This window comes from Pinus tabuliformis, chromosome 7 (genome assembly GCF_031772625.1).
Source record: "Pinus tabuliformis cultivar Carrire ecotype Pingquan chromosome 7, CPIR1, whole genome shotgun sequence".
NCBI classification, from domain to species: Eukaryota; Viridiplantae; Streptophyta; class Pinopsida; order Pinales; family Pinaceae; genus Pinus; species Pinus tabuliformis.
Window position 1 is genome coordinate 2,080,638,438 of NC_142293.1, and position 14,105 is coordinate 2,080,652,542.

Consider the following 14,105-nt stretch of genomic DNA (forward strand, 5'->3'; position numbering starts at 1 on the left):
ACTGGCAAGAGGCAAGGACAAGGTATGTAGCACTTATTTAATCAGCAGAAACTTATACTTTACTAAAAGACGTTCCAAGATCCAACCCACCTTGGTGCTTCTTTTCTGTTAATTGCTTTTAAACGTATGAAAAATCTACGAAATCAAGACTCTGTCTTGACTCTGTCTTGGTTATTATTAGTTTTTAAATATAAAAAGAGGTTAATAAGGACAAAAGAGTCGAAGACCACGTTTTTTACTGGTCCTCTTTCTCGAATGGATACGTTCATATTGGGAACATCATTTAAAAGTTAATGGAAATAGACTGTTATTATTATTTTTTTAATATAAAAAGATGTTAATTATTTTTTAGATATAAAAAGATGTTAATAAGGACAAAAAGCCACGTCTTTTACTGGTTTTCATTCTTGAATGCATACGTTCATATTTGGATGTATGAAATAAAAGTCAATAAAAATATATTGTTATTATTATTTTTAAATGTAAAAAGATGTTGATAATGATGATGGTTAACGTCCATTGAGACCAAACTTTGGTCTGTGGGATCTAAAGAAACGAATTATTTAGTTTGATTTAAGATTTTATTCCTATGCTCAAAAAGCTTGGAGAGAAGCTTCCCGAGCTCACTATAGTTTTGACATTGTAAAAGGCTAGGAAGGTCAATATTGCAACAAAGATTTTGAAACTGAGATCTAATGTGGTTGTACGCGGAGCGCTCTAAGAGGAAGTGATTTTCATCCTCGATATTCATATTCTCACAGAAATGGCAGAACCTTTCCATCCATGGTGTTTTAGGAACTGCCCAACGACCTGTTTCACTATGGAGCTCATGAGAGTTCGTTCTAATCTTGGCTATATTAATATCTTCATTGAGCTAGTTAAAATAGAGAGATACTTTTGATATTCTAGGGTGGGGTTGATGACCTCCTTATAATATCTTAATTTTCTTTTAGCCATTAAATCTTTCTCACACCACATTTTTTCTTTGAACTTAGAAGTAACAATATTTTTAATGTTATTAATATTTTGCAATGCAACATTCTCGTCGATCCCCAATGGTTCAACCAAGCCCTGGTGTCTTTATACCAACCTCATTTGAGCCTTAGGTGGTTTTGGCTGGAATTTAAAGCTAGCTTAGGAAGCCTATGGTCTCCTATGTTATTCAGTTTGTGCTTGTAGAACAGAAGCCTAGTCATAGCTAGGCTCTTGATAGGGGAAAGACCCACCTCTATAAGGAGAATAAGATAGGGTGTGTTGCTTTTAATTTTGAGGTTATACGTTATAAAATGCTTTTGGATTTGCTCAATCTTTCTCCAAGATTCTCTAGAGATGCTACAATCCCAAACCTCACATCCATATAAGATAACCGGAGTGACTAAAGTTTCAAAGAGGAACTTCTTTCTATCTCGCATTACGAGGTTTGTCATTTTATAATTATTTTCAAGACCAAAATAAGCTTTCCATCCCCCATTAATCCTTTTCTCAATGCTATAGTTCCAGTTGAGCATGTGATGAATATCAATTCCTAGGTACTTGTAGGAAGACACCTCCTCCAAGTTACTATTGTCATACATAAAATTAGCGTAAGTGTCCTTCTTGGATTTGATAATCATAACTTTTGTTTTGTCAGTGTTAACAATCATACCCATGGTAGAGCAAAAATCCTTGAGAAATCTAAGTTTCTTATCAAGATCAGATGGGCACCTTGCGAGAAGAACAATATCGTCAGCGTAGAGAAGAAGGATGATGACTATCCCAGCTAAGATCATGCCAGCACATCCTGCTTCCTCTAAACAACCTTCTAGCTTGTCGATGTAAATGCCAAATAGAGTAGGGGAGAGGGGGTAACCTTATTTAACTCCGATATTACACTTAATATCTTTCGACCACCCCTCGTTGCTCTTTAACTTGGCAATTACATTCTCGTATAACCTTATAGTGGCAGCTCTCAACTCAAAAGGAACCTTTAGCTCTTCTAATCTGTTCCAAAGGTTGTTTCTAGGAATCATATCGAAAGCCTTTCTAAAGTCCACAAAGCAACAAAAGAGATTGGATTTATCATTGCGGCATTCCTCCATAATGATCCTAAGCGTAACGAGGTGGTCTGTTGTTGAGTGCTGCTTTCTAAAACCCGCTTGGCCTTTAGCCCGCTTACCTTCACTTTCAAGCCATATGCTCAACTTCCTTTCCAAAATAATACCATATAACTTGGCTAGGAGAGGGTTGATCATAATTGTCCGATAACTAGAGGGATTATTTGTATCCCCACTTTTAAAAATAGGGATAATGAGGCTTTGAGTCCATAGTTTAGGAAACCCTTGCTTGACCACTTGATTGAAAAGCTTCTGAATGTGGGGGATGAGGACATGACCTCCAATTTTTAAGATTTCTGCCTGGTAACCTTCAATGTCCTTAGCTTTCCCATTAGCCAAGCGATTAACCCCAAAATCAATGTCTTCTAATGAGAAAATTTCTTTTGTTGTGAGTAGGGTTTCAAAGTTATCCATGACATTTGGAGATTCATAAAGATTTTTAAGATAGGAATTCTAGTCGTGTAAAACAATTTTATTATTATCTTTAGTTTTCCTAGTTATAATCTGCCTCCATAATTTCCTAGGAGCTACCTTAGAGAGGTGTAAGAGATTCTCTTGTCTTTTAAGAATATACTATCTTTTTTCCTTTTAGTTAGGGCTTTGTATATTTTTGTCTTTCCAATTTTAAGAGATTCAACAACAACTTCCTTAATTGCTCTCCTCGCACTTTTACAATATTTGTCATACCATGGGTTGGTTTTGCTATTTCTTTTATTACTTGAAACTTCAATTGAGAACTTGTTAATAGAATATGAGAAAATGGGTTGTAGTAAAATTATGATAAAGATCTTCTATGTTGTCTATACTAGATAAAAGAAGCAAATTAGTTTTAATTCATTTAGAAAGAGATCTTTTTTATTTCTATCAAAAATTAACTTCTTTTGGCTATAAGGATGATCTTCTATGGGATCTCTATGCATGAAAAAATTGAGAGTTATAAGTAAACGCCTATGATTAGAGTCAGGCTCGTGGTCGTTTAAGATGTCAAAATTTGTTATTTCATTGTATAGAGGGAGATCGAAGATAACATAGCCTACCACACTGCTACCAAGCCCATGGATGCAGGTCATCTAGCTAGAATTGGGCCACTTCTTTAGACCATTGCAAATTATGATATCCTGAGCACTACAGAGCTTGGCTAGCTCCGACCCAAACAAATTCTCCCTGAGGTCTTCAAAGCTCCTTTTGTACCAGCTAGCCAGAGGAAGGTCTTTGTATAACCAAAGAGGATTAGGGTTGGAATGATTGCTTAGAAGAATAGCTTGGTTGCTTGAAGTTCGAGCATTAAAGTCACCCATTAAAAGAATATTGCCTTCATTCCTTAGGCTAGAAATATCATTCTCTAAACCATTGTAAGGATTATTTTTATCTATATTCTATTTCTTATAGAAGTTAGAATTGATGGGGGGGAATAATAGATTGCTATGTAGGTCTTTTTATCATAAATGTCAGTAATTTCTATCCAACTATATTGGTTGTAAGGGTCATTTTTATAAATCCTAGCATGGGGAGAGATGTTCTTCTTAATGTAACAAGCTATACCCCCAGTGCCTCTATGGGAGGATATCTTATTCCAGGGAGGCCATAATGTAAAGCCATCTATGTTAGGGACCTTAGATTCTTCGTGCTCCCAAGTTTCAACAAGTAAAATAATATCAACATCATTCGAGATCCAACTTAGCTTGGGGCCTCTGTTCCATGGAAAGCCCCAACAATTCCAAGAAAGAATCTGGAGCATTTTCAATTGCTATTTATTATTATCTTTTTGGTTTCTATCTCGAATAACGACCTTTCTATTTCTGATTATTGCCCATTTTCCTTTCTTCCTAGCTTCCTTTACCTTTTGAACCTCCTTTCTCAATTCTGCTTGATCTTCTGGAATGAGATCTTCATTTATAAATATTCTCGTTCCTTTTAGACTTGAGGTTTTACTAAGTATGTCATACTTATGGTCAGTAGAGCTCACCTTTATTCGTATCAGCTTTCCTTTATTCTCAGTTAGTTTCCCTAACCTTGTTGCTTCTGTGAGACACGTTGTTTCAATTTGTAATCTGTTATGTAATTCTGTCTGGGCTATGGCTAAAGTATCCTCGGCTACCTCCTATTTCAAACCGAATATTATAAGGTCAAGGCCCTTTTGTTATGCTCATGGTCTAATTCTATCAATTTTTTCATTTCATCTTTAATTGGTTTGATATCTAATTTACCTGCCACACTATTTAGGGTGAGGCAGCTATTAACTTTTTCTTCTAGCTCTTTAATCATGTCCTTCATTTTAAGACTCTCTAAAGTATTAGCGTCTACTTGCTGGGATGTGTGGTTCATATCTTGGTTTTGTTTTTCTATAACCTGCAACCTAGTCTCCATTGCCTGTATTTTATTCTCCAATTATAGTTCTATTTTATTTTCTATTTTTTTTTGGATCTTGTCTTCAAGAGATGTGAATTTATTTTCTAGCATGGCTGCTAACTCTGTTTGTAGTTTGACTTTTCTTTCTTCTCTACGTTTCTCTAAAGACTCTATATACTCATACAGGCTATGTAGAGTAACTGTGCTAGGTCTACCTTTGGTAATTGTGGTGACTTATTCATACTTGAAAATATATGAGCATATATGTATTAGAAAAATATAAGGAATGTGTGCCATTGATATCAGCAAGCCGAACCGCAGACGCACGTGCCCCGGATTGTTTTTCTATTACCGCCGAGAGATCGTGAAATATTACGGCAGAGAGATCATAAATTATGACCGCAGAGAGATCATAAATTATTACCGTAGAGAGATCGTAAATACATCACCTTAAAAGATATTTAACAAAGATTTTTTGGGATGGTAGACTTTTTTTTGTTGGAATAGTGAAATTTTTTTTCAAAAAATAGAATATTATTTAAATGCTTTTTTTGATGGTGGAAAATAATATTAAGAATCTTGAATATCCAAAATCATAAAATTTGACTATTATAAGTTAGATCTTTAAAAATTTATACCTAATTTTATTATAATCTTATCAGAATTTCTATGATTTTATAAATTAATTTATAGGTTCTTTAGACTAAGCTTCCAGAAGAAGTACTTCCTATTGATCTAATATGCCTGTCTTGAGGCGGGTTGCCGCTTTCATTAAGCGAGTCAAGTCTTCGGTTTGGTCCAAATATTTAAAAGAAAATGGATAGATGCTGAAACATAAGAATAAAATTTGTGTTGCCACTGAATATGGTTGGTCGAATGCATGTGACATTGTCTTCCGTCAGAGGTGGGTTACAACTTCTAGTTCTACGTCGCTTCCTGACAGCAAAGGAGAGGAGAAAACAAAGACATGCATGTGACATTGTCTTCCGTCAGAGGTGCATTGCAACTTCTAGGTTGCTTCCTGATAGAAAAGGAGAGGAGAAAACAAAGACCACGCAGGCCGAAACAAAACAATTTCAGGGGATATTAAGAAACACAAAGTTTAAAACTCGGAAATTAGGCGCAATCACAAAACAGAGTAATGCGCAGTAATAAACATACATGAAAATATCTACCCCGCCACATAGATAATATTGATATTACTTTATTATTATATTATTTACAAAGGAAGACATGCTTATAGGAGAGGGTCAGCTAAAAATCATATGTAATTAACACAAATCATATGTAATTAACACTTCAACTTTGTTGGAAATAATAATCCCAACCACCGCAATAAACATCCTAATAGCAGCCATACTTGTCAGAGGTATTTTTGCAGGTTGCGTCTCTGTTTGAAGATTGAAGCACTGAAGCCAGACGTGAACGATTCTGAAACGCAGCAAGGAATTTAAAGCGGTCAATGTACTTTGGTAAATAGATATGGGCAAGCATTCATTTAGAGACTATTTATCACACTCCAGAAACAGTTGCACGATTCTGATCACACTCAACAACAACATCATATTAATTTGGTTGTGTCATGAATTAAATGTAAAATTGTATGTTGAGTTATATATGAATGTAAAATTAATTTTGTAATAGGTTAGAGAGTAAGAAGTAAGAAAAAAGAGGGCAAGTCTCTGGGGAGAAAATGGCGGAGTAAATTTTGGTGGGCGCATGAAAACAACAGTTACTGTGTTTTATTGTTACTCCGCGTGAATGTAAATTAGTATAAATCTTAGTTTTTACTTGGTGAATGAGCCACAACCTCACATGAATATATTTTCATGTTTTAGAATTCAATACTAAGTTTTTATTGTGTTGCTCAAACTTTATGTTGTTTATCTTTGAGTCTGGAATAGCTCGGCGATGTGCGAAATCCAAGTCTGTGAAATAGCTTTGCGGTGCGCAAAAGTAGGTGCGTGAAGCTAGCTGCCCAAAAGTAGCTTCGCGAAAGTCAAATACCTCTGCCCCTCCGCGAAAATTAAATTTACCAAATATTTTTAACATGGTATCGGAGCAGGTTAAATATTGTTAGTGTAAAAACAAGTGTTTTTACTAACAGTGAAAATTGTTTTGAGCGTGGATTGTGTTTAGCATATTTACTAGCAGGTAGAAAGTTTTTTTTACGTTCAGAAATGGAAACATCAAGAACAAGCTTGATTAATCATCAATACCTCAGTTTAATGGAAAAAATTATGATTATTGGGCTATTACAATGAAGACCTTGTTTTCTTTTCAAGACATTTGGGATTTGGTGGAGAATGGTTTTCAAAAACTAGCAGATGCAACAGCATACAATGCCTTATTTCAACAAGAAAAAGATGTGTTAAGGGACCAGAGGAAGAAGGATTCAAAAGCTTTGTTTTATAATTTTCAAGCGGTTCATGAAAGTATTTTCCCAAGGGTTGCAGCAGCAACGAAATCCAAGCAAGCATGGGACACCCTCCAGACAGCCTACCAAGGCATGGAAAAAGTCAAGACAACAAAGCTGCAAATGTTGAGAAGAGATTTTGAAACACTTTGTATGAAAGAGTCTGAGAATATAGACTCGTTTTTTACACATGTAAGTGGGCTAGTTACTCAAATCAGGTCTCATGGTGAGACACTTGAGGAAATAAGAATAGTTGAGAAAGTTTTGAGAATTTTGCTAGCAAGGTTTGAGGCCATTGTTGTGGCCATAGAAGAGACAAAGGATCTCTCACAGTTCTCAGTGGATGAGCTTAATGCACGACTGATTTCTCATAAACATAGACTGAATTTGGTCAAGGTCGAGGCAGAGGTAGATAATATGCTAGAGGAAGAGGAAGAAGTCCACACGGAGGTGGAAGAAGCAGCCCTTCAAGCTCAAATGGAAGAGGTAGAAATCAAAATCCAAGTCAAGGCCCAAGCCAAAATCAAGCACAAGGTCAGAGGTATGATAAATATCAAGTTCAATGTCATTACTGTAAGAAGTATGGTCATTATGCAAATGAATGTAGAAAGAAGCAATATGACATTAGTAACAAACCAAGTGTAAATTTCAGAAGAGAAAATCAAAACCATGATAGCATGTTTTTAGCTTGTAATGTAGCACAAGAAAAACAAAGTGATATATGGTATCTAGATTCAGGGTGTAGCAACCACATGTCAGGAAACATAGAAATGTTTTATGATTTAGATGAAAGTGTGAAATCTGAAGTGACATTAGGGACTAATAGTAAAGTCTTTGTCATGGGAAAAGGAAGAGTTAATATCCTAACAAAGAAGGGGGAGGGGGTGTTGACACCCAGGTTGTTCCCTATGACTCCCAAGGGAATACGGCCGGGGTAACCACTAACCAATCTTTTGATCACTGTTTCTAGCCAAACTATGATCAGAGAGGGCTCTCTCTTTATGATTTGTAACTGTTTGTGATAGGGTTTTAGGCTAGCTATTATGTACTGGTTTTTTGCTTATGTTTTGGTTGATGAAACTCCTTTTAGGTTCTAGTGAAGTAGTTTTCTGAGAGATTGAGTACCATTGGGCAATGGAGTCTGTGGCTATATGTGTTTGAAACTTTGAGATGAAAGATGGAACTTACAGGGCCATTTGAGTGCTTAATAGAACAGGTTTTTTGATTAAATTACTGGAAACAGGCAATACAAACAGTGAAAGCATTTAAGAATTTTCACTTGTTATCTATATGTTCCCAACAGACAGCTTTAAGAGGAGAAAACAGAGGTCTTAGGGGCAAAATTGAATCCCTGAGAATGACTGTCACAGTAAAAGACACAGTTTTGAAATGCAGCAATTAAGAATTACAATTCTGTCACTGTATCTGAGGAAAACATGTATAATAGCTCAGTCTGAGTCCAGGGTAAACATTGTTAAATCCTGGGACTATCCTTTCACCTTGCTATCAAGTGTAAAAACATTTGAACGACAAAAGAGAACAAAAAGACTCAAAAACACATAACAAAGAGATTTGAGAATACTTGCTGTTTTATGCAACACCCTGGAATCCTGTAACATTCATCTTTCACCACAATACATCAAAGAACACCAAGCCTTGGAAATTCCATTCTTCCTTTGTATTAATTCTCTGAAAATATTACAACGAGCTAGAGCTTTTCAAAAGAAAATAACAACAACCCCTTCAACTGCTGTGAAGGGTCAATATATACTTGCGGTCATTTACAAAATATCTGAGTCATGAGTTATCTCAGATTTTACTTTCTTACCAACTACTTAAGATATTATGGCCACAATTTAATGCAGCATTGATTACAGAGTACAGGCATTTTAATGCTCTGTCAGAAGATATTTTAGCCTTTGGAGACAGCTAAGTCGGTCGAAATATTCTGAGTAAATGCTGGAAAATCTGTCTTTAATGCTTTGTACGCTGTGCCTTGGACTTGTCACCTGTGATTGTGACTGTTGCTTGTGGTGAGTCAATGGTCCTGCTGAGTTGGCTCAGCCTCTGCCTCTTCCCTGTATATATCTTTCCTCAAAACTGTGCCTGCGCATGTATGCTTATTTGCCTGTAGAAATAGCGCTACTGATTCTGGCCTGACAGAACTGTTTGTGTCAAATTTCTCCAGGCATCCTGTGTGGGCAGCTGGTGTGCTAGGATTGCACCCAGAGTTTCATCTGCTTCTGTAAATTTGAAGAAGTTAGGTGGTGTATCAAACAGATGGTCAACTTCATTCATTAGGAAAAACAGGTTCTCCACCCTGTCATACATACTCTGCCCTGTGGCTGGCCCTGGCTCTGCTGAAGTGCTGGGCGGTTGTGCAATCTCTGCTACTGCCTGGGCATCAATTCTCTTATTGTAATTCTCTAGGGTGAGCAGTCTTCCTACACTGCTTAAAATGCTGGGGAGGCCTCTGTTCTGTAGTGCCACGAATTTCTCCAGGAATCTGTTGATTTCAGTTTGCATATCCTGTGTCCTCCTCTCCAGTGTTCCAACCAAGTTCCTCAATGTAATGACTCTTTTGGCTACAGCAATTGTTTCTGTCCTGTTGGTGATTCCCATGACAGCTAATTGAGAACTAGTCTTATAGTTCAGAGTATTGATTATCCTAGTAGCAGCTTCTGGCATGTGTCCAAGGCTCGCCCTGGCTCTCTGTATTTCTTTGTTTGCTTTAGTGATGAGCACCATTTGCTCATCCATGGTCTCAATATATTGCCACTGTTTGGCAATGGACCTTCCAATGTTGCTCCATAGCACTGCTTTCATTTCAGCTGTCACCTTTTCTAGTGCAAGCTCCTTCTCTAGTTCAGCAATTCTTCTCTTAAGAGCTTTTACCTCTCTGTCCTTGGCTGCCTCATTCTGCTTGCTCTTGTCAAACCTTTCATTTACCTTAGTCAAGGTTTTCTTAAGCTCATCCAGCTCTTTGATTTGAGATTCCATGGCTTGGATCTCAGCTTGCAGCTTTTGCATGTCTAAGCTAGCAGCCTGTTCTGATGTTGTAGTTGTTGCTGCTGTGGATGGTGCTGTAGTTGGTGCTGTAGCTTCTGTTTGCTGAGGAGGAGGAGTAGTCTTTGGAGGGATTTCCTCAAGATTTATTATCACAGGAGGAGGCTGGGAGGGTTGGCCCTCTTCTCTTTGCTTCAGTGTTTCCTGTAGTGCTGCCTTTGCAGCTTCAGTTTGTCCCAGCTGGTCTTGAGTCCTAACCAGCTCTTTGTATAGGGATACCAGCAGATCTGTAGCATCCTTTTCTTGCCTTTGCTGGGCAACTTCATCTGTTTGTGGATGGATGGTGGCCGGGAGTTTGATTTTCTTTCTTAGGGCTGCCATGTCTGCATCCCTTATCTTCAGGAGCTCTTGGATGCCTTTGACATCTTTAGGGTCATGCCCTATCTCTATGATTACCTCTTCCAAGGACTTGATCCTATTGTCCTTGGCTTGTGATGAAGCTCTTTCTAACTCCAGCTGAGAAGCTGTGTTGTCCAGGCTGCTCTTTAATTTATAATTCTCTAATGTCTCATCTGCCAGGGAGGCATACACCATTTCACCAGTCTGCTTATGCAGTTCAATCTTGTCCATGGGGTGTATGTCTTTGGCAAGAACCTCCATGTTGGTTCTTAGATAGTCTGAGGTGGACTGAGGCTGCAAAGTTGTAGGCATGAAGTGGCTCATTATCATTTTGCCTTCGCTCACATCGAAAGCAGACATGAGTCTCTGCTGGTTGCTAGGAGCTAGGTTCAACAAGTGATCGTACAGCTGCACTTTTATTGGATCACTCCTCCTCTTGATGTCAATGAATTGCTGTTTTATACTTGACTGCCCTTTTCTAGTTTGACCGGAGGAGCTGACCTCTCCTCCCATAGTCATGTCATGTCCTCGCTGAGATGAGCTGGCCGAAAGTTCTCCACTGGGTGGGCCCATGCCCATGGCTTGCTTTACTGCTATGTCCTCCTCTTGGGAGTCATTCAGTCTTTGTCTCTTCTCTCCTCTGATGAAGGATGAGGTGTGGGGGGTCTCTCTCTCCCTTTTCCTAGTCACATCCTCCTTCTGTGGTGTTTGGAGGACTGAGGTGTCTACATTGGTGTCTGTCCTGGGAGGCACCTCTGTTTGAGGCTGCTGTTCAGTGTTACTAGGTAAATCTGTCCCCTTTTCCTGCTGCAAGGGCTGCTGTTCGCCGGACTGTGCTTTTTCTTGTTGCTGTCCCAGTTCTTGCTGTTCCATTTCTTCTTGCTGTTGTAGCAAGGTGTCAACTTGTTCCTCTGTCAATACAGGTGGCTGTTCCACCTGTTTACCTTTGTCTTTGCTTGCTGCCTGGGATGTCTTCTCAGTGGTTTGCTGCTGAAGATCCAGCTGCTGTTCCGATTTGCCTTCTGTAGGAGAGGGGCACCTGTCCACAAGTTTCCAAGTCAGCTTCTTTTTGCACATTCCTAGCTTCTTTCTCAAGTAATTCTACCTCAGTGACTTGTTCTACTAGTGTACCCTCTTCCCAATCTAGTGCATTGGCATACTATTCTATTTCAGGTTGTCTTTTATGTGCATAGTTGCCCAGTCTGTATCTAATTCTCCTGAGGGAGATAGTATGATTGGGGTCATAAGGAATCCACTCAAAACTGGTCTGCAATCTGAGGCCTTCCAGCATGCTGTGTGCCTCTTTCCATCCTTCCTCTTTCTTGTTATACAGGAAGGAACCTAGCTGGCTTCTTACCTTCAGTTGTGACTTCTTGTTCCTACTCTGAAAATGAAGGTAATCCGAGTTCCCAAACTGCCTGAAATACTCCAAGGCAAAAAGCCTCATGGGGACATACCTTGGCAACCTAAATGGGTTCATTTCACAGCCATATATCCTAATGACTGTGTGGTTCTGGTAGAAGTACCAGTTGCCAATATTGTAGGATTTGTTCAGATGTAGAATCCTCCTCATTTCATCGGTTAATCTAGGAGGAGGAGAGCCTTGCAGAACTGTTAGGGCCGGATGAACAAATAAATCAATGAACTCACAGTATGTATAGGGTGATACTGAGGTAAAATGAAACACAGAGGTCCAGAAAACAACTGATCTTGGGCTTCCTTGGGCATTGAGTGGCCTCAAAGGAACAGAGAAGGTAGCTGGCTGATAGAAAAGGAATAAATGATAGATATATGAGGAGTACCTGAACAGTCTCTCCCTCTTCAGATTCATGAACTGATCATGGATTTTCTCTGCTATGTAGGTTGCATAGTCATACTGCACAGCTGGAGGCTTACCAGGGGCAAACATGGACAGCATTGCCATTAGACTTTCATCTACATCTTCCAGCCCCCTAAACCCTAGGACATAGCTAATCAGATCCACCAGCATTCTGCCCAACTCATTCAGATAACGGTACCCGATAGGAGGGGTTCTGACTGTTTCTGAGCTTGGTGTGACAAACAGTTGGTTAATTTTGATAATCTGGTCACTGGACAGCTTGATCCCTGTGTTAATCAGATTCTGCATGGACAGAGGGGTCAATTTCTTGGCTGTACTGAAGTGCAGCATCTGGTTTATGCTCTCTGGGGTGATGTGGAACAGGACTAGGCCTGTGGGGCTTATGACTGCCCTTTGGCTGGGGTCATAGCATTCCTGGCAGCTGTAAATGAGCTCTGGCATTGGATTGACTTGGGAAGGTTGTATATGGGCAAATTTGACTCCCAAATCCCCAAGATATCTGCTCCACTGAGGTGTTGGGCTCTTAGTTCATTCAGCATTAACACATTATACTTGGTTCCCATGGGAAACCAATCCAGCATTTGGTAGTCCATGTCCCCCAGGGCTTTCCATGCTAGTTCTTGGTGAGGTGCATTGATGGGCTTAATGTTCAGTGCAATAGGGGTCTCCATAGCTGTTCAAGTTACCAGAATTGCAAATAGACAGGTGGAATGGTGAAAACACAGTCTGGAGACAGTCTTCTGTGGAAACAATTGAGGTTTTGAGTATTCAAGGGGAATTCTCTCAGTAGCAATTGAAATACTACTGGAGTCTAGTGATAGAACCTCTCTGCGGTGTAATTGAACTCTATAACCGGGTGAATTATGTCTATTAGCAATTCTGCCGGGAAAACGCAGAATTACAGAGGTTTAATGGGAATTGCAGGTTTCTAGAGCTCTGCCAGTGTTTCTTGGCCCTCACAATGACAATGCTGGAGGAATGAAGGGGAATGAACGGTGCAAATATAGTTTTTATGGTTCTATTATCCCTGTGAGAAATTTTGAGCTTAATGAAGGTCGTATGGAGGGCGAAATGGTCTAAATACCTGCAATTCGACGAACAGAGGTTGAAACACAGGTGCACAGGTGCTTTTTGAGGAGGTCGCCCGGGCTAATCGGCTGGTTGGCGAAAATTCGAGTTCAAACGGTCAAGCAGAGCGCTCAGTAAAAACACAGTGAAAATGGTAAAAACACGGGAAAAATTGGTAAATATGGGTCATTTTACCATTTGGCGCTTTTTTCTGCTGACGTCAGCATGACGTCATTGGTGGGTCATGGTGAGGTGACGTCAGCTGACGTCATCGGGCGACGTGGCAGTGGGCGACTGGTCAAAGGTTCGGCGAGGTGGCAGTCCAGTCAGCAGTGAGGTGGGCCAATAACATAAGCGGGTACGGGCAGGCAAACGTGGCGGCGAATTAGCGGCGGGTAGGTGGCGGTTAACGTGCGGCGGTCACGGTTAAGGCCTTAACCGTTGCGGTTTCCCGGGGCGGTTAAGGTACGGCGCGGAGGATGTCAGAGCGGGCTCCGAGATGGTTTAGCGCCCGACGCGTGGAGGAGGCGTGACGAGGCGCAACGTCACTTCCCCGGAGGTTAACGTGCGGCCACGGGAGGCGCTCCGATATTGCTGTAGGCCGTCGGATCTGATGGGCTTGATCCGACGGCTGGCGGAGGGGAAACAAGCACCATTGATATTGCGGGCGGAAAAATTAAAATTTGTGGGTTTTATGTGGTTTTTTGCAAATGTTTTGATTGAACCACAATGCGGTAGGATTGGGAAACGTGCCAGAGGCGGGCATTTGACCTTTGCAAAGGTTTTATAGGCAAAATGGGTTTGGAAAGTGGGTTTTAGCAATGCAGAGGTGATTTGAAGGCAAATTGACTTGCAGCAAAGGGGAAAAAGGGTGGAATAGGTTCACCAACGTGGCCAGATGCCATTTGGCCCCTTTTGAAAAATACTCGGCTAT